The sequence below is a fragment of the Cyprinus carpio genome, chromosome B8 (assembly GCF_018340385.1).
Source record: "Cyprinus carpio isolate SPL01 chromosome B8, ASM1834038v1, whole genome shotgun sequence".
In the NCBI taxonomy this organism is placed as follows: Eukaryota; Metazoa; Chordata; class Actinopteri; order Cypriniformes; family Cyprinidae; genus Cyprinus; species Cyprinus carpio.
Genome location: NC_056604.1, coordinates 1,935,690 through 1,958,237, shown reverse-complemented (window position 1 = coordinate 1,958,237; position 22,548 = coordinate 1,935,690). Strand labels below are relative to the sequence as shown.

At 32.8% G+C, this 22,548-nt stretch overlaps 1 pseudogene; it reads left to right on the top strand.

The window, feature by feature from the left end:
* LOC122134543 overlaps positions 1-22,170 on the top strand; it is a 47,120-nt pseudogene extending 24,950 nt beyond the window's left edge.
* The last annotated feature ends 378 nt before the right edge of the window (positions 22,171-22,548 follow it).

Genomic DNA, 22,548 nt, shown 5'->3' with positions numbered 1-22,548 from the left:
ATGAGCGCAGATGTCTAATGGTCTTCTCGTGAAAGGCCGATAGGAGACCAGTGCAACAGGTCCACCCTGCTAGTGAATAAATGCCATAAACAAGCAAGTCTACGGAAACAAAACTCGAATTCTAGCAAGTCTGTTAGGATGATAGTATATGATTTAGTTGGACTGCTTTGACATGGACTAGGAAACTAAGTTTCGTCTACCAAATCCACCAGATCCGACTGAATTTTAGTTGTTTGTCCCCTAGAGTCAAGGTATGCAGTCACCTCGCGAGAAAACTTCATCTTTGTTTCCAAAATGCAATGACTTCGTTTTCTCCTGTTTAAAAATGAGAAAGAAAGTTCCTTGATATATACAACTGTTATTTCATCAATACATTGAGAGGGAGTCAATGGGGCTGTTAGTTCATTTGGCGATATATAAGGCTATAATCTGGGTATCATCAGCATATAGTTGATAGGAAATTGGTTTTTCTCATTATTTGACTTCATGGGAGCATATACAGGCTAAACAAGAGCGGTTGCAAGAACTGGGCCTTCGGGACTTCCACATTTCATAGGATGTCCACTTTGACTTATGCTCTCCTAGACCACATTAATAACCTCTCCCTTTAACGTATGACCTGAACCATTTGAGAACCACCACAGACAAGGCCGACCCAGTTTTCCCGTCTCTAGGAAGTATGTTATGATTGTACAGTGTTCAAACACAGCACTGAGATCTGATTAGTACCAGCACTTATATTTTTGCCAGAATCAGAATTTAAAGAGAAGTCATAATTTATTTTCTGTCTATGTGCTGCGTCTCTGTGCTGCGATGCGGGCGGAAACCAGACTGAAAAGTGTCCAAGCATCCATTTGAGTCTAATCAGCCGTTCAGCCGATTAAAACTACCTTTAATAAACTTGCTTATAAAAAGAAAAAGATTTGATATTGGTCTATAATTGCTTAGTATGCTGTTATCATGATTGCTCTTTTGCAGAAGTGTATTAACAACCGTATTTTTTTAGGGATTTCCTTGAAAAGTCCCAGACAAGAAGTGAGGCATTAACCACTGCTAAGCAGATATGCTTATCAACAATTCAGCACACTTTTTGGAAAAAATATGGGAAGTGTGTCAAGGATAGCAGGGTTGACGATTTAAGCAAAAGCTAAGTACTATTTCTTGCCAAAATTTTGCTGTCAAAGCTGCTTCAAAACCGACATAGTAACTTCTTGAAACTGCGGTCGGACTCCTGTCTTCGACCCCGTGTAACCTGAGGATTATGCGCTATCGCCTTTCTGATATTATTGATTCTCTCTCAGAATAAGAAAGGAAGCAAACTCTTTGCATTTGTTTGTCGGGAGAGCATTTCACTGGGGAGTCTGACTGTAGGTTTGCTGTCAGTCTCTTAACAGTAAAGCAAAAAGAAGTGCAAGTGTTGTTTAAGTTACTGTTTATAAGGTTTGAGAAAAAAAGTCTGTCTAGCTGTGGCTAAGCCTTACATTGAAAAGCATAAAGGCTGTCTTTATAGATGCTTAATTCCCTCATTGTCTTTTTTCTACACGAACTGCTACGATTTTCTCTAAGCTGATTTCTGTCTGCCAGTCTTCTTGACTGACTTTCTCACAGGAGCAATGTCCTCAATAAATATTTTTAACTTTTGAGTTAAAGGCATCAAGGAGAAGATCAACAGTGTCTGCAGAAATGCTTGGTGTTAGCCTCCATAAATAGCACATAGGGTTCTTGTTTACTGCATCTCTTTCTGACAGAGACAGATCTAGATTCAGTTGGTTAGCAGATGATAATACATCAAAGAAAATACAGAGGTGATCAGATTAGATGAGGTTAGCCGTACAGCGCTTGAGAAGGCATTCGACTGCTATCACGGATAAAACGGATAATAGAGAAAGCTCCAGGACACCTGCTGTTTTGGGCATCACTGGGTCCCACTTGCTCTGTAAATATTTGTGCTGTTGCTGCTATCATAGCAGGGACCCGGACAAATATCACGCTGGCGGCTGGAGGGACGAGCTGGCCCACAGGCTTGGTTGGTGTGGGGGCCCGCTTTTTGTTTAGTTGATATCTGGGCGGCTTTGCAGCGACTTAGGGAGAGTTTGGTCTCATAAATACACCAGTCATCCATTTTCGTGAGAAGCTAGAAGTGCAGATGCTGGAGAGATGGATAATGTGTCTGAGTGAACGGGGCTGTGGCTCCCTGGCTTCTGGTGACTGTGATATGTTGTCCGGGCTTCCCTGGCTGTTTTTTTCAGAAAGTCGATCCTTGGGGGTGTGAGTCTTGGGGCTGTTCTGATACGTCACAGTCTGTCTGTGATGAGGCTCTGTGGAGGCAGGACTCAGCCAGGATGTTGTCCATGAGCGCAGTGCTTGCTGAGGGATATGTCAACCCCATGGCAACTCAGAAGCTGATGTGAAGTCCTGTGTTCCCTCATGCCAGATCCAGGTGTGTGTGTGTGCCATTCAGGTTGAGTGGTTTTGCTACACCACAGCTGAAGGATGACGGATTGGAAGAAAATAGATATGGTTGCTTTAGCACTCTTTAAGTATCTTGGTAGATATCATCAGTGTGTTTTATTTTCTCTCTCTCTGTTCAACACAAAAGGAGCTCTTTTGGCCAGATATGGGTATCCAAACAGTTGGCCGGTAGCCATTGACTTCAATCTGTTTTTTTTTTTTTCATAACCAAACTGTTGTGTTTCCCACATTCTTCCGTAAAATTTCCAGCAAGGGCCTAAAGAAACACTTACAGGTTTTGTAAAACAACTTTAGAGTCAATTAGATGGACCAGGAATAGTCATTTCTGGGTGAACGGTCCCTTTACGTTAGTGTTGAGAAAACTCTGATTCATTTCTTGAGACACCAGTTCCTTTGAGTGTATCGGTTCTTGTTAGAATGGTCATTTCAGTGAAAGTATCACGAAACTGGAAAATTTCTTAAACTCAATAAATAAATCCTTTGTATACAATTTTATTAAAATGGTATTATTAGTTAAATAAATTGTTAGGCAATCTTAATTATTGTGATTATTCTATTTCAGCAAAAAAAAATAAAAATAAAATACTGTAGTTCCTTCATCAATATTTTTTTCCAGTTACAAATATCAAAGCCACATCTATCTATCTCTGCTATCTATCTATCTACTCTACTATCTATAGATCTATCTATCTATCTGTTGTCTGTCTGTCGTCTGTCTGGTCGTTGTCTATCTAATTATACTATCTATCTATCGTACGTCTATTGTTATATATGCAATGTAATCGGATTGCTCGTATTTTGACCCCTTTGCACTTCATTGCATCATTCTCATCTTTGGTATTTGGCTTTCAGTGTTTGTAGAGATTAATCAGCTTGAACAGGGAAATAGGTCAATAGTGTCCTTTTGCGACCTGTGCACTGAATTAGTCAAACACACACCACACAAACACCACAAACTAACGCGAGTTCTGGTGTGATGCTGTAATGCATCTAAATCTTGTCATTTCCTCTGAGCGTGTGAAAATCATTGATTGAGAGCGTCTCTGGTCGAGATAAACCGCATGCGAGTGTGTGTGTTTGTGTGTCTGTGTGTGTGTGAATTGTTTGCCGTCCAGCCTGTGATACACAGGGGAAAAGATGAATAATGAATCAAGGCAAAACGGAGCCTCAGCAGACACACACACACACACACACACACACACACACACACACACCACACAACACACACAACACCACAACACACAGAGTAAACCACTAAATGAAGGGGTGTAAATCCTAGTAGATGTGAAGTGGAGATGTTTTCTGAAACCACAAACACACTTCAGCAGAAACACAGAGAGCAGAGCAGAGACGAACAGACACAGAAAGAGAGAAAATGTGAAGACAGAATGACTTTGCTTTGTTCCCAGGCGCGCGGTTCACACACACAGGATGAGTGTGGTTAACACCACACACATACACTGTATCACACTACTTGTGCATTGCATAAACACAAACACACTCCAGCAGATAGCGTGCTGTAAACAAGCATCACACATGCACAAAACAGCAGTTATGACATGAATTATGACATGAACAAACTAGAAAGCGAGAACAGCTTCAGTGAAGATCTGTGGTTTTTATATTAATGCAATGACATTTTTTATTTCCTACCACTTACAGTATATAGTGAGTTTCAGGTAACAATTGAGACCCTGCAGCACAAAAGCAGTCTTAAGTCGCTGGGGTATATTTGTAGCAATAGCCAAAAAAACACTGCATGAGTCAAAATTACCAATTTTTCTTTTATGCCAAAAATCATTAGGATATTAAGTAAAGATCATGTTCCATGAAGATATTCATAAAAATATAAAAACTTTTGTTTTTAATTTTTAATTGATGTTTAAATATATGCTTTGCTAAAAAACAAGTTTACGAAATTCTTATAAAACAGTTTTTACCCCTTTTACTGGGCCCGGGTATTTTTTTACTTTTTTAAATTTATTTTAAACTATTTTACTAACTCTTACTAACTAATTTAAATTTTAATTAATTTAAATTTAATTTTTAATTTTTTTATATTTTTAAATTTTTTTGTTTTAGATTGATTTTATTTGGTATTTTAATTTCGAATTTTTTATTTTTTTTTTTTTTTTTTTTTTTATTATTATTTATTTTTTTGTTTTGGGTTCGTTTTTTTCCTTTGGGTGTTCACTCATGCATTGAAAAGCAATCTTTATTGCAATGCTTTCTACAGCGGGAAAAAAACAATTTATATCTTCATCCAAGGATAATTTTGGTTAACAATGGATTTATATATTTTAACACATTTCTGTGCAAAAAGACAGGCTTGTTTGCTTACCCCCATTACATGTGATTTTAGCACCAAAAATAAGGGCAGAGTCTGACAGATCCTGATCCCCAAAAAAGCAAGACAGACCTTACACACACTTACTGTGCTACAATATCTGCAGTAATCCCATACTTTAATCTCACTCCATAGTTAAATCTCACTTCAACTCATTTATTCAGAGTTATGCTCTTATTAATCTTGACTTTTCATCCGAACATACTTACATTATACATCTGAACAATTTTGAGGTTTGTTTACAATTATTTTTTGTCACTGATCGTGCATTTATTTGATGTTTTAAAAAGTGAAAGTGACATACAGCTAGTATGGTGATCATACACAGAATTCGTGTCTTGCATTTAACCCATCCAAAGTGACACACAGCAGTGAACACACACCGGAGCAGTGGGCATCATTTATGCTGCGGCGCCCGGGGAGCAGTTGGGGGTTCGGTGCCTTGCTCAAGGGCACCTCAGTCGTGGTATTGCCGGCCCGAGACTCAAACCCACAACCTTAGGGTTAGGAGTCAAACTCTCTAACCACTAGGCCACAACTTCCCCAAATGAGTTTATGAGTTATATGGTGTAATTCAGATATATCTCTGTGATAATCTTTTAGAAACATGCTGGCCAGAATCATGGTATATTACCACTTTTATAACGGTATATGAGGCAGATTCAATATTATCTTGTTTTGGCTCGTTTCCTTCAGTAAACGCATGTAAACATGAGTCTGGAGTCACTGAACCTAACAGAGTTCAAATCATCTCTAAAACTGACTCTGACTTCCTGTTTGACTTCCTGTAGCAGCTGGTGTGAGTGTGTGTGTGGTGTGTGTGAGAGTCAAGGAGGAAGTTTGTGTTATGTGTGTCTGGAGTTATTGAGATCAGGAGAGATGATGGATTCGGATGGAGACTCAGACGACGACATCGGTACGATCTCGCTCTCATCTTGCTTTCGTGGCTCCATCAGCAGCGGACTTTGACTCGCTGCATAAGAAATATGAGATAAAACATAATACAGCCAAGTGCAATCGTTTCCTGATCCGTATCGATGCGAGACGCTCTGTTTCACTTCATGCAAAAACTGCTTAACTCTGTGTGAAGGTGGATGGAAATGCTTTATTTATTTTTTTCATTTTAGACAGATTACCTGTGTAAAGTTGTATAGAAATTATTTCATACATTATTTTTAATTTAAAATAATTATTTTTATTTTTTTTATTATTGATTCTTATTATTAATTTTTTTTTCATTTTATTGTAGCATTCTGTCTCATTTATGCATTATTATAAATTTATTTTATATAAATATATTGTATTATTATATTCATTTTTTATTATTTGTTTATTTTATTTGAATTTTGTTTATTATTTTGTATGATTTTATTTTTATTTTCCTGTTTTTTTCTATTTTATTTAATTTTATTATTTGTTTTATTATTTATATTATTTTTAATTATTTTTTTTTTATTTTTTTAGTTTTATCATAAATAATTAGCATACTAATGCCCTAGCAACCACATAACGACACTAGGCAACCAACAACATACTCTTAGTGGTGCTATTTTAGTATCATTTGACATACCATTATAGTTTTTATTAATATTTTGTTTTTTTTAGATTTTTTGTTTTTATTTTAATTATGTAATATTTTAGTCTTTTTATACAGATTTTAATTATTTTTTATTTCATTTAAGTTATTTTATACAAGTTAAATAATGAAATGACAAATGTTGCCTTGGCAACTAGTTTTTATATTTTATGTTTTATTTCAATTAAGATTTAAGATATTTCAAGAAACAAAAGGTGTTTTCTTTTCATTAATTATAATACAGTATTTAATAAATAACCCACATCCTAGAATCTAATTTTCTTTAGGCAATAATAATAATAATAGTAAAAGAGTTTCACTTTCTATTCATGTACTACAGTGAAGCATCTATTATCACCACATCTGGTTTTCATTTCTCTTGTTCATACTGTAGGATCTGTGAGCTAAGCTTTCAGGTCTGAGTTAAGCGGGACTTTTAAGTGAACAAGGTGATTCTCCAGACGTGAGATTAATGCATGTTCACATGCTGGGAGGACCTCATTTCTGTCTTGTTAATTAGTTGTTCCTCATGTGATCTTGTGAGCTTTAATGACGCTGTGATTGGGCTTTGAGTACTGTGTCACTGGATGCTGATGTGGTCCGATAAAGAGCTTCATTTTGATTGGACGGTTCCGCTGGCTTCAGCAGATGAGGAAGGTTGTGAGTTGTAGGGTGTGTTAGAGTCTTGATTAACTGTTTTTGGGATGATTGTTTCTCCTCATCAGAGGTTTGGGTGGTCTCTTACAGTTTATAAGCTGTAATGATTCAGTTCACTATGGATCATGGTCTGTTTCCTGTCATCTTTAGGGTTCCTGCACTTCCTGTGAAGAATCTCACTGGGTCTGGACAGGTTCATCCTGCATTAGCAGGTACTACACCACAAAATCAAATTCTCTTCAGTGTAAAGAACTTTATTGGCAATACAGAAACTACATTTATTTTGTGTTTACAGCTTAATTCTGTACAAAAGTTTATAGAAATGTTTTTTTTTTAATATACAAGTAAACTACAGGTAATAATGAAACTTTTCAACAAAAAGACAAGTTAATTAAGAATTAAGAATTAACATATATTTTATTTTGCAAGTAAACAGCTTAACTCTGTACAAAGATGTATGTCAGTGATTATTTATGTGTTTATTTATTATGCTTATATTTTATTTTAATATGCAAATAAACTAAATACCAACAAATAATTTTAATAAAAAGACATACAATAAAGAAAAAAAATAAATTTTACTTTCAAAAAAAACAAGTAAACTATGTACCAATGAATGATTTTTACAAAAAGACATCAATTAAGAATTTAGGATTAAGAATTACCATAAATTTTATTTTGCAAGTAAACAGCTATTTGTTTGTTTGTTTGTTTATTTATGATTATTTGTTTGTTTGTTTGTTTATTTATAATGTTTGTATTTTATTTTTATGCGCAAGTAAACTAAATACCAACAAATAATTTTAATAAAAGACATAAAATAAGAATTTAGGATTAAGAATTAAAGTAAGTTTTATTTTGCAAGTTAATAGCTTAAGTTTGTACAAAATTGTATAGAAATCATTTTTAATTGTTTTATTTTAACATGCAAGTAAACAGCTTAACTGTGTCCAAAGATGTATATCAGTGATTTTATTTTATTTTTTTATTTTTTTATTTTATTTTTTTTATTTTTTTATTTTCATGAAAGACCAGTAAACTATGTACGAATGAATAATTTTAACAAAAAGACTTAAATTAAGAATTTAGGATGAAAAATTAACATATATTTTATTTTGCAAGTAAACAGCTTAACTGTGTCCAAAGATGTATGTCGGTGATTATTTATTTGTTTGTTTGTTTATTTATAATGATTATATTTTATTTTTATATGCAAGTAAACTAAATACAACAAATAATTTTAATAAAAAGACATAAAATAAGAATTTAGAATTAAGAATTAATGTTTTTATTTTGCAAGTAAGCAGCTTAACTGTGTCTAAAGATGTCTATCAGTGATTTATTTATTTATTTTATTTTTACTTTCATGAAAAGACCAGTAAACTATGTACCAATGAATGATTTTAACAAAAGACTTAAATTAAGAATTTAGGATGAAAAATTTATGTATTTTATTTAGCAGGTAAACAGCTTAACTCTGCACAAAAGTGTATAGATTTTTTGTTGTATTTTTGCATGCAAGTAGCTCTGTAAGTAGGAGTACAGAAATGGTTTTATTTAGTTTTACTTTAACGGCAAGTAAACAGCTTAACTGTGTATAAAGATATAGCAATTATTTTTTTAACGCTACGTATAAAGCAAGTGCCGACAAAAGATTTGAACAAAAAGAAATAAATTAAGAAACAGTTATGTTATTTTCATTAATACATTTGGTAGAATCCTTTTATCAAAGCGACTTGTTTGCATTCAAGGTATACAGTTTATCACTTCATGCATTTCCCAGGAATCGAACCCAAGAGCTTGGCCTTACAGTGCCATGATCTGCATCTTAAGCTTATATTAGTGTCTGTCTTTGTGTCAGGAATGATGGTATCCTCATGTGTGCCGCTGGGCTCCCCGTGGTTTGACTCGGGCTCCTAAACCCATCCTGCTCACCGCATCAGCAAGACCGACCTGAAACCTGTGCCAGGGATCAACAGCATAGGCGAAGACCAAGAAAAAGCACCTCCGCAAGGTGTGTGTGTGTGTGTGTGTGTGTGTGTGTGTGTGTGTGTTTGTCTAGCGACTGATTCTCTGTCTGACTTTTTTTGCTGATCTGAGCAGACTTTGTGTGAATCGGGCAACAACGGAAAGTGACATGGTTCCTCTACATTACAGCACCTCAACCGTGTTACCATAGATTGCTTAGTCGTACTGATAGATTTGTTTTTGTCAGGAATCAATAGTGTTTGGAAGTCCAGACAGCAGGTGTGTGTTCATGCGCTAAAGGTCCCAGAGTAAAAAGCGCTTTGAGAAATAAACACTGAACTCTGTGTTTTGAAGAGTACTTTTGTCAGCTGAATTTGACAGATCCTCTCTTTAGCGTTTTTGGTGAAAAAATAAAGTTTAAATAAAGCTTTAACATGGTGGTGTGTAAATTTAAGAGCTTTAAAATCTGGGTTGTGTTTTATGGTTTCTAGTCATATGAAGTGATAACATCCATTCTGTCTGCAATCTTATTTTTATTAGTTTTAGTGAAGCAGGGACACACATCTATATCTTGCCCCTTTTTATTTATTTATTTTACTTACATTTGAGTAAATGGCTTTATTATAAAGGTGTATAGAAATTATTTTATTATTTTAGTTTTTTTAAATTTCAATTTATTTTTTGTATAGAAATTTTAAATTCTATAAAACGTTTATAATTATTTATTATTTTTAATTTAGATTTATTTTTTTTTGTATATTTTTTTTATTTACAATTTGAGTAAATAGCTTAATTCGATTTTATTTAATTTTAATTTATATTTTTTTTTATTTTGTATTTTTTTATTTACATTTGGAGTAAACAGTTTAATTCTATTAGGCTGTATAAATTTTTTTATTTTTTTGTATATTTTTTTTTTCTGATTCAAATAAACAACTTATCTGTACAAAGGTGAAACGGTTTTATTTTTATTTTTTATATATTACTTATTTTTGTATTTTTATTGTATTTTTAATTTGTATATTTTATTTTATTTAGTTTTATTGACTGAGCAACTTAACTGTATAAATGTGATAGATTTTTTTTTTATTTTTGTATATTATTTATTTACAATTTGAGTAACAGCTAATTCTTAAGAGCAGAATAGAAAATTTTTCATTTTATTTTATTTATATTTATAATTTGTATATTTGATTTTATTTAATTTAAATAAACCGCTTAATCTGTTCAAAGGGTAATGGTTTTTTTTATATTTTATATATATTTATTCTTTGTATATTTTGGTATTTTTTATTTTGTATTTTATTTTATTTTTGTATATTTTACTTTATATATTTTTTATTTTAACCTTGAAGTAAACAGCTTAATTCTGTACAGAAGTGTATAGGAAGGTTTTTTTGATTTTTTTGTATTTATATTTAAATTTATTTTGTATATTTTATTTTTTTCTGTACATAACTCTATACAAATGTGAAAAGAAATGGTTTTATTTTATTTTTTTATTTATTTTTAGCATGCATATGGGCTTAGTATGATTGATTTTAACTAAAAGCATAAACGAGAATGACTTAAGGAAGAGTTCACATATCAAAATTAAAAACTGCACAACACAAGATAAAAACTCCACTGTCTGATTCTAATCTGTTTGTTTTGTTTTTCAGGTAAAACAGAGGACGTGGTCGGCGCTACACAGAGAAGATCAAGACGGTCCCGATGAGGTGATTGTGAGTGTCATGTGACCAGCCCAGCGTTGTGTTGTTACTAGCAGAGCTAATGAGTGAGGCAGCAGATGTGTGTCAGGGTTACTCCTGTTGATATCCGTCAGGACTGCACCATCTGCATGGAGCGACTGGCCACCGCGTCCCGGGTACGACGGAGTGCTGAGCTACAAGGCTTCAAGCCGAGCTGGTCGGCAAACTGGAAAATGCGGCCCCGGGACCATCTTCTGTGTCTGGTGGCCATGTCAACAACGGCAATAAGGTCAGAACCCCAGTCACCCCGAAGGGGTCCCTTCACTGTTTTGTTGTACATTAGGGGGATTTTACTCATTTCTTCATAGTATTTATCCAGACCAACCCGTTTCAGGATCTATCACAATTTTATGACATTTTGTTTGCAGCCAGAAAGTACAAAAAAATCTGGTGCATTTTTAACGAATGTGCATCCTGTGAAGACATAATAGAACTTTTGTGTTGCGAGTCCAAATTAACCCCCATTGGTTTCCATGCAGTTTGTCAGAAATCACGCTGCGGAAAACACTGAAGATTTATGCAAAAACAAAACAACTATTATAGGGGGTTTTTATAGTTAACTAAACCTAAAAAAGATAAAATACTACGGCAGAATATTTTCGTAAAATGTAAATAAAAACACAATGCAATGATTTTCAAAACACATAAAACCATATTATATTAACAGCAGAACTTAAAAAAAATATCAAATATATAGACTGAGGACATGTGCTTTTTAAGGAGAAAATGTTTAATTTGATGGCGCAACATTTCTTAAAAAAATTGTGATGATGCAACAAAAGCGGAAAAAGTAAGTTACGAAAAAGAAAAAATGGATGGAAAATTTGCAGATGATTAGGTTAATTGGCATCAGGTCAGTAAGATGAGGGGGGGATAAATAGGTTCAAGCCCTAAGGACACTTGGGAAAGCTTCCTTTGTCCGCATTCTGTGTTTTCTCCGATTTAGATGGTAAAATGTCTTTTAAAGCAAAAGCGCTGTGATTTTAAAACCCCTCTCATGAAAGCGTGGTCAGTGTGAGCGAATGTTGTTTTTGCTGTGTTTGTCTCTTGTTCTTTTTCTACTGGGTAACAAAAACGGCTTGTCGCTACTAATTTTTGATGATTTCTAATAATGCCTCAACAAAAAAATTTAAAGGGCATTACACCACATAGAAATAATGATGCAAATCGTTCAATTTCAAGGGGTTCAGAAAACCGATTATCGGTTCCTTGGGAAGCTCCCCAAAAAATAACAATTCTGTCTTTTTACTCCCCCTTTAATCTTTCCCCAACCTGTACGCCCTTTTGATCATCTTTAGACAAAAATTAAAGAGTTTTGAAGAACCCAAAAGCTTTCTGACGGGTGGGTTTTTAAAAAAAAATTGGGGTATTAAATTTTGGGTTTAAAAAAGGATATTTGAATATTTGTTATATATGATAGGTTTTAATAAAAAGATTTTATTTTTTATAAAAAAGATTTTTGGCGTTTTGAACGTTTAAAATTTGGCTTTTTAAAAACACGTTCTAGAACAAAGCCGTTACTCTAAGCCCTCTTTGATTAAAAAAGGTGTTTAAACAAAATATTGTGTTTTAAAGTGTCAATTTTCAAAATTGGGTTAAAATATCTGAACCGTAAATAATCTCCTTGATGGGGTTTGTTAGGAGGACAATATTTGTCTGAGTCCCTATTGAAAATCTGGAATTGGGGGAGAAAAAAATTTTTAAAATATTGAAAATCATTTTTAAAGTTGTTAAATGAAGTTCTGCAATGCATTTTACTAATAAAAATTAATTTTTTGTTTAATTTAGGGTAGGCATTTACAAACTTTTTTTTTAGGAAGATTTTTACTTAATATACAAAAGTTTTTGGCATAAAAGAAAAAATGGATAATTTTAAATACAAGTTTTTTTGGTTTTGCTAAAATTACCCAGAGATTTAAGACTGCTTTTGTGCTGGGTCCTTGCTTTTTGTCCCGCGCACCCAAGAGCGTGTCAGTACTCATTATTTTGCTCACTTTAGTGAATGCATCTAAGCATGAAAATAACACATTTTGGTGGATAGTTTTGGTGTCCCCCCGATGCCTGTGAAGTCCAGCGCCCTATCACGAGCTCCCCGGTTTTCCCGGGGTTGTTTTTGTTTAATGGTCGATGTTGTTCTCAGGCGGCGTCGCAGTGTCCCACCGTGCCATTTAGGAGAAAAAACCCGGCACACAGCCCTGGGAAGATGGGTCCCACGTGATTCCTCATTCTTCCCGGATGTCCGACCAAGACTACCGGTCATCATCTTTTCCGCTGGGATAAGGTTATTATTAATACTTAATAAAAAATACTTTTTAACATTTAGAATACTTTCTAAAAAAAAGTAAATTAAACTTTGTTAGAAAACAAAAGTCTGAAATTTTAATATTTTTTTTAAAAAACAAATTTTAATATATAAGCAATGAAAAATGACAATTTTGAAGTTTTTTCTTTTTAAAAATAAATTTTAAAGCTGTATTTCGCAGTAGTAGCTGTGAGAGAATTAATATTTTGTTTTTATTTACATTAAATTTTAAAAAGTTTAATCTGTACAAATGTTTTTTTTTCATTTTATTTAAAAAATTTTTATTTTTTTTATTTTATATTTCTTGTATTTTTTTTTAAAATAAAGGCTTATTCTGGACAGAAATGAATAGTTTTTACAACCAGTAAATATACTTGTAAATGTCAAAAGGGGTAAAAAGGTTTTGATTTTTATTTGTTTTTTTGGTGTGTTATTTTATATTTTTAAAATTTTAATAATATATAAAAATTTTAAATAAATATTTTTTATTATTTTTTTTTTTATTTTCATTGGTGTTTGCAATAAATGTTTAAATTTTTTTCCCCCAAAAATTTTTAAATATAAGAATGGTTTTTAAAATTTGAAGAAAATTTTTTTCATTTTTTTTAAATATTTTTATTTTTTAATTTTTTTTTATTTAAAGTAAACGGCTTTCTGTACAGAAATTTAAAAGTTTTTTTAACCAAGTAAATATACTTTAACTGACAAAAGGGGTAAAAAAGGTTATTTGTTTTATGTGGTATATATAATTATATTTTATATATATAATTTTTTTTTTTTTTTTTTTTTTAAATAGTTTTTGCAAATCAGTTTGGGGGGTTGGAAACACAAAACCAAAAAAGGCTAAAAAAAAAAAAAGAATGTTATGGATTTTATTTTTTTTTTAAAAAGAATATTATATCCTTTTTTCACAGATGTTTAAAGAGGACTCAAAAGGTTTTGAGGAAGAGGCATGTAACTGGAGATTTGTGTCCGTTCCCCAAAGTTTTTTAGAGAAAAGGCTCTGCACTATATTTAATATGTCAGGGTGTGCTGCAGAATGACCTGGTTTGGCTTTTGGTCACCTGTTTTTTACCGTTTCACCATACATGAGACAGGAAGCGGCTGCGTGGGGATTTCCCGAAAGGGGGCGGTGGCCTTTTTTGGGTAAATTTTTTCTCATGTACTTGCCCCTAGTTTTGCACAATCAACACCACTCACTCCAACATCATAAGAATAAAGATAAAAAATATCCCAAACATCACTAACACCCTCAAAAATGCCAAGAAAGGGAGTTTTTGCAGTTCTAGTTAGGTTGGGTTTTAAAAGTAATTGTAGTTTAAATTTGAGAGTAGTTAGGGAGTAAAAAAAAACCAAATATTTTTTTATATTGGGAAAATAAAATCGAAACATTTTTAAAAATTTAAACTTTAGAACAATTGTTTAATTTATATAGCAAATTTTATAAGCTTTCATTTGTATGTATTTTTTAAAATTAGTTATTTTTTTTCCACCTTTTAGAGTAGCTTTTTGTATTTTTTTGATTTGAAATACAGTTCAATGTTATTGTAGATAAGAGATTTTTTTTAAAAGTTTTTGAAATTTTGATTATAGTTTTTTTTTGTATATTGTTTTAAATTTTTTTACAGTTTTTTGTAAGGGGAAAATTTAAATTTTTGGGTAGTTGGGCAATAAAAAAACAAAAAATATTTTATATTTAATAGTGATTATTTAAAATCTAAATATTTTATATGATATTTAAATAAATATTTTAAAATTTAATTGTAATATTTAATAAGTTTGAATATTATTTTTTAATTTTAGGTCAGTTTGATTTATTGAATTGAAATATATTATTTTTAAAAAATGTTATTTTTGATCATAAATTATTTATTATTTTTTTTGTAATATTTTTTTGTAAATAAAAAAGATTTTTTCCTTTTCATTTTGGTTGACAAAATAGTTTTATATAGTTTTTATTTTTTTATTTTATTTTTTTTTATTTTTATACATAAAGTTAAACTAAATGAAATTGAGAAATGTTGCATGCAACTAGCTAAAATAAAGTTTTTTTTCCATTTATTTTAGTCAGTTATTGAAAAGAAACAAAAAATTTTTATGTTTTAGTTTTAGTTAACAATAAACCATATTAGGAAAGGATTCTGCACAAAACATCTTCTTACGTGACAATTAAAAGGCCTGTTTTTGTTATTTTTACTTTTAGATTTATACATGTGAATGATTGCTGATAGCTATAATGATGCTAATAAATAATATGAGGTTGTGAATGTTAAAATATGTAACTCAGTGCAGCAAACTATATCAAAGGAGTAAGAAATCCTTTTCCCCTGATATCTGCCCTTAATATTTCCCCGCGCAGCCTGTGAGTGTGAGTGTGTGTGGTGTGTGTGTGTGTGTGGTGGTTTTGTGTGTGGGGTGTGTGAGAGAGAGAGAGAGGTGTGTGTGAGTGTGTGTTTTTGTTTTGTTGTGTGTGTGTGTGTGTGAGTGTGTGTTGAGTGAGTTGTGGGGAGAGAGAGAGAGGTGTGTGTGTGTGTGTGTGTGTGTGGGTGTGTGGTGTGTGTGGGGGTTGTCTAAAAAAAAATAAAAAAAAATAATAATAAATATAAAAGTAAAAACAAAAAAAAAAAACCATAAAAAATATAAAAAACTATAATAAAGCAAAAAAAAATTAAAAAAATAACAAAAAAAAAAAAATAAAATACACAATAAAAGAAAAAATAACACAAAAAAAAAAATACAAAAATAAAAATTTATCATAAAAAAAATAAACTTGGGGGGTGGGGGGGGGGGGGGGGGGGCGGGTAAAAATTGGGGTGGGGGGGGGGGGTGGGCAAAAAAAAACAAATAAATAAAAAAAAATCTTAAACTTTAAAAAAATCAGTAAATGGTGGGGGGGGGTGGGGGGGGGGGGCGGGTAAAAAAAAAAAACGGGGGGGGGTTCGGGTTGGCGGGGTGCGGTGTGTGGCTGGGGGGGTCGTAAAGTTGGGGGGGTGGGGGGGGGGGGTGGAAAAAAGCTGTGGCGGGGGGGGGTTTCGTGGGTGGTGGGGGGGTGGGTGGGTGGGTGGGGGGGGGGGTGTTGGGGTGCGGTGTGAAAACCGGGGGGGGGGTGTAATGGTTGTGGGGGCGGGGTGGTGGGGGGGTAAAGTGGGGGGGGGCGTAACGCGGTGGGGTTTTTGGGGGGGGGGGGGGGGGGGTGAGGGGTGGGGGGGGGGTGGGACGGGTGTGGGGGAAAAAAAAGAATACAAAAATTAAAAAGACAAATAAAAAAAAAGAAACAAATGAAAAAAAAAACAAAAAAGAAAAAAAAAAATAAAAAATTAATAGAAAAATATCAAAACATAAAAAAATAAATCCACAAAAAAAAAAAAAAAATTTATAAAGTTTATAAAGTAACAAAAAATCCCGGAAAAATTGAAAAGAATTAAATAGAACAATAAAAAAAAAAAATAAAAAATAAAAAAAAAATAAATAAAAATATAACTAAAAAAAAAAAAAAAAAAAATAAAAAAAAGTAAAAAAAAAAATAAAACTACAAAAAAAACTGAAATTCAATTTAGAATAACAAATAAAAAAATAAAGATAAAAAATCAAATATAATATATAAATAAAAACCAAATAATAATTAAAAACTTAATCAAAAAAAAAACAAAAAAAAATTTTAAATATTTTATAAAAAATTTTTAAAAAATTAAAATAATAAAATTAAAAATTATATAATATTTTAAAATTTAAAATCCCAAATAAAAAATGAATAAAAAGGAAAATAAAAATAAATTCAATTTATATAAAAAATTTAAATAATAAATTAAGAAATTCTAAAACAGTTAAAATGATTTTAAAAACTTAAAAAAAGGAAACAAAAAGTGAAATTAAAAATCCCCCCCAAAAAACAAAAAAATAAAAAAAATTTTTAAAAGTTTTTAATCAAATATAAAAGAAAAATTTTAAATATAAAATATATTTTAAAAAAAAAATAAAACAGTACATAAATGTACAAATTTTTTAATAAATTATATAGAACCTAATGCAAATAAATTTATTTGAAAAAATATTAATAGTCAAGGGTGTAGAGTGTGTGATATTGACAAATATTAATACTTTATTTTAACATTTTTGTATAAAATATAATTTATATTAAAAATCCAAAAAGATTGGGGCAAATGGGTTGGTGGTAGGTCGCCGCTTTTTCTCCAAAAAAGTACGCAAAATTTGGACATCCCGGGTTTTTTGGTTTTTCGGGGGGCGATGGGGGGTTTGATCCCCCGTGAACGGGACGAGCAGTCCGGAATTCTGCAAACAGCAGGAATTGATAACATCAGTCAGTCGCTTGGCACTGCAATTTTCCCAGTATATTTACAAAAAAAGAAATAGGATATGAAAACCACTCCCTCCTTCGTTTTCATTTGAAAATATGCGAGAAAAAGTGTTGTTCGGGGGAAAGTGTTCCTATACAGCCCAAAAATGAAATGAAATTTTATCAATTTTTCTTTTATTTCATTTTAAATATAGATAAATTGAATAAAGACGAAAAATTACCGTTGATTTTCCCAAAAGAAATTTCATTTATGGTAACCATAAAAGAAATCAAACAGTGGCTGAGTTGGGTGCTCGGGGTAAGACATGTTTTCAAGTTTTTTCCCCTCTCCCAAACGGCGAAACAGATTTTAAAAAGGCGCTGTCTTTTTAAATAAACCCCAGAAATAGTTTAAAAAATACTTCTGCCCGAAAATACTTTTTAAAAACATTTCCCGACACGATAAAAGTAAAATTTTGAAAATTTTCCAATAAAAAAAGGTGGTTGAAACCAACGCGGAACTCAAAAAAATCAGCGCTCAGTGCCCAACCCGCCCACGAAAGTTCGGATCTTTGAAAAAAAATACCTCCAGCAGGGGGCTTTCGCATTTTTTTACCGGAAATTTTGTTAGTCCCGGTTCCGCGGGTTTTCAAACACAACCCAAAGTCCCCATTGGGGAAGTTCCTGGTGGGAAAAAGGCTTATCGAGCGCGCTGGAATGCAGGTTTAATTGTTTTCTATTTTAGGTGTTAAGTTTCTAATCAGGTGGGACCCCGTTTTTTATCCACACGGGGCGTCAGCACCAGGGAGAGCGGACCAAAATGGTGGGAACGGTTTAACAAGACCGAGTTCGGCTCCAAAAATCCGGGCCCGGGTTCCCCGACCCCAATTTGGACAAGTGAGAGGAAAATGGCCCCTCAGGGGTAGGAGAGGACAAAGAAGGACTGAGGCGGTCCGCACCAAACAAACACTCAAAATAGGAGTTCCCGACCGCGGGAGAGACCTTTGACCTCTTGGGAACGACGGTTTTGCTGACCCCGGGAGAGACGAGGAGATGTGGATGGTAGTGATGAATCAGTAAAATTACTTAAACGTTTCTCATTCACTGTCACAGCTTTTTTCTTCTCTCTACTCCGCGATGCTCTTTTTTTTAAAGGTACCCAGAATGCATTGGGTTTGACCGGGATGTGGAGTTGTTACAACACATTTGTGGTTTCCGAAGGGTTTTCCAGTGGCGGCCTCTAAAGATAATATTTATCTAGGGGTGTCAGTATTCAAATGTTTAAATTTTTAATTACATGTCGCAGATTAATCAGAGAAATCCCCCCCAAATGATATTTATTTTGTTTTATGAAAAAAGTTTTTTTTTAAGATTCTTTTTTTGGGAATATGGTTTTTAAAAAATGAAATGAATTTGAAAGTAAAACCTGTAGTAGGCAAAGGCAAGTCTTAATAAGTGAGTCGTTGAATTATTCATCCAACCGATTTATTCAAGCCGATGATTCAGTCAGAAACGAAGCAGGTGACTCTCTTTATGAACGAGTCACTGATTCATTCAAATGGCTGATTCACTGAAAAATATAGCTAGCGACTGTCTTAATAAATCATTGGTTCACTCGATTTGTTCAAATGTCTGATTCAGTCAGTAATGAAGCAAGTGACTGTTTTAAGGAATGAGTCAATGAATAAATGGCTCACTCAATTCAATCAAATACCTGATTCGTTCAGTAATGAAGCTAGTGACTGTCTTTATGAATGAGTCACTGAATCATTGGCTCACTTGATTCAATCAAATCCTGATTCGTTCAGTATGAAGCTAGTGACTGTCTTTTGAATGAGTCACTGAATCATTGGCTCACTCAATTCAATCAAATACCTGATTCGTTCAGTATGAAGCTAGTGACTGTCTTTATGAATGAGTCACTGAATCATTGGCTCACTTTAAATGGGAAACAGCTGATTCTTTCAGGGAAATGAAGAAAGTGACTGTCTTTATGAAGCAGTCACTGAATCGATAGCTCACTGGATTCATTTCAAGCTGGCTGATTCTTTCAGAAATTATGAGAAAGTGACTGTCTTTATATTGATCACTGAATCGATAGCTCATTTGGTTAATTCAAACAGCAGATTCTTTCAGAAAGCGAAAGTGACATCTTTATGAGCGAGAGTCACTGAATCATTGGCTCACTGGATTCATTCAAGCGGCTGATTCTTTTAGAAATTAAGAAAGTGACTTTTCTTTCACGAATGAGCCACTGAATCATTGGCTCACTTGATTCATTGAAACAGCTGATTCTTTTCAAAGCTCAGAAGAAAGTGACTGTCTTTATGAATCAGTCACTGGAATATTGGCTCGCACTCGGTTTTGTTCAAAAACATGGATTCATTCAGTAACAAAACACAGTGTTGCTGCTGCTTAATGCAGCAGAGTCTTTATAAAATTAAAATAAAGCTTACCTATTTTTTACCCATTATTTACTAAAAAATGTTGGCCGGGTTTGTAAGCTAAATGAACACCTCTGTTAATCTGCCAGTTGTTAGCTGATGAAGATGATCTCAAGAATCACCAAATATCAGATGAAAATTCATTCCGTTTCTTGATATATGGGTCTACTGCATCCAATGTCTAACCGCATTCCATTGGAATAACATGGAAGTTTTTTGTTTCACATGTTGATTTTTTTAAACTGCATCACTTTCAGACCAGTTTTTCCTGATGTTTTCTGCTTGAAAACAGCATCAGTTTAGCCTCAAATATATGTAACACGATTAAAGGAGGAAGCCTGTAGTTATTGCGTTTGTAGGGGGAAATCGGTGTAGATGGATCCATATAGCAGATTTTCTGGGCTGTTTTTTTTGATGTTTGTGCAAGCGATGCATAAAATATCTGCGCTTGAAAACATTCAGCTCTCGGCTGGTGTGCTCCTTTGAACTTCAGAGCAATTAGCGGAGCTCAAACGGAAGAACGCTGAGATTTGAGGATCCTTCTGTGTGGCGCTTTTAGCTTTTTAGAATGAATAAGATACAATGGGATGTCTTCTATTGAAATATGCAATGATTCATATCTTTCTTGCTTTGTTTCTCTTTTATGTCATTGATCTGAGAGCGTGGTTTTTCTGTAGCATAGGCGGGTTTGAATCTTGTGCTGTGTTTGGATTGCTGAAATACTGGCATACTACTTTACTAGAATACTGCACACAGTATACAGTACTATTTTTTTAAAATGCAAGGCGTTATTTCATTGATGAATGTTTTTAAATAATTGTCCTTTTTAAAATTGCATGTGGCGAGTGGCGTCCAGTTATGATGTTGAATAAATGCAATTGTTGCCAATTTTTTATTAAAATTTTTGTGCACTAAAGTGAGAATTTAAGGCAGTCAAATGATCAAATAATGAATCAAAATAATAGTAAAAATTGTGGCTGACATTTCTAGTTCATTTGTCACTGGAAATAAAGTTGAGCATTTTGTGCAGTGGTTCTCAACCAGGGGGTCGGGCCTCAAAATTACTTAAATGATTTAAAATATAATTAAAAAAAGACAAAACAAGCATTTAAATAAGCTAAAGTCAAAGCAAAAAAAAAAAAAAAAAAAAAAACATTTTGAGTAAAAACTCAAACCAAAAGTAACTAAAATTGTTAATTGGAATAATAAAAACAACATCAAATATACTAAAATAAAATTACATTTTAAAAGAGAGAGATATCTTTATTTCAGCTATTGCCAAAACAGAATTTCTCATTTTCATTTAGTTTAACCTGAAGTACTAGTACTAAAATAACTAAAACTAAAACTGAAGCAAAATAAGAAACAAAACTATATAGACATAAAAAAGAAGCAGTAACTAGTGCAAGCGACACACATCGTAATCCTTTAAAACTAAAATGAAAAATAGAAAATAAATAAATAAATCACTGATTAAATAACCATAAAATGGTAACATAAATGATCAATTAAATAAATATAATGACAGTAGATTAACACTGAACAAAGGTTTTTTTAAAAAAACCTGGATAAGAAATTGTGATATCTGTATCTTGAAAAAATCATATAAATTAATAAAAATTAAACCTCCTTGGGCACTTTTATAATCAATATACATTTTACTAGCTATGCCAAGCTATAAAATATTTTATCGGGTAGAAATTGTAGAAGTAAAAATTAAGCTTATGCTTAATTGTTTATCACAGTAAATCAGGAAAGACTGGAAAAGTCATGCAAATTCATGGGTTAAAAGGAGCAAGAAACCTTCTGCTCCTAAAACATCTACAATCCTGAAATGTAATTATTTAAAACTTTAATTATGAGTATTTAGCTGCTTTTTATTTCAGAAACCAGGAGTTTCACAGTAAAAATGCATTTTGTAAAACAAAACATAGGGCTTTATGTTATTTAAATATGGTTAGTTGGACAATGAGGGCCCTTGGAGGCAAAAAAAGGTTGAAGAAACACTGTCATAATGCCCTTACAGTCTATTTCACACAGTGTGCTCCAGTTGCAGATAGATAAGTCAAATGCATTGGATCATGCACAGAAAATTGACATGTAAAAAGTACTAGATACTGTAGAACTAGTAGTATGTTCTGCCTCTGTTCTGAACACAGCCCTCATGTTTGTTGAAGAGAGCGTTTCAGTAGCAGATAAAATCACGACTCAAACTACGTTTCCAGACATTCCTGCCGGTTTTGTGACGTTCAGAGACGTTTTCCTCCTGGGTCCTGTGAACGGTGGTTGTATTTCTGCGGTGACTCCTGATACATGTTTGTGTGTCATCTGGAAGCCAAAGATCGTGACACCATCGTAACCGCGGCTCTGAAGGGCCGTTCACACTGACAGCGTTTTACAGCAACAAACCAAGCTTTTGGTTTTCATAACCATTGTTTTTTTCTGTTTACAGCTATTCAGAAATATCTTTGCATTCTAAATCTTTTTTTTTTTTTGTTTTTTTTTTTTTTTTTTTTTTTTTTTTTGTTTGCACGTAATATATAATCTCACAGTTTTTAAAGTTAAAATTTTTTGGAAATAAGTCTCGTCTGCTCACCAGGCCTGCATTTGTTTGCTCAAAAATTTCGGTAAAACAGTAAAAACAGTCAAATTGTGAAATATCATTTTTAATTTAGTTTTCTATGTGAATATATAGTCAAAGCTGTATTTTTCAGCATCATTACTCCAGTCTTCTGTG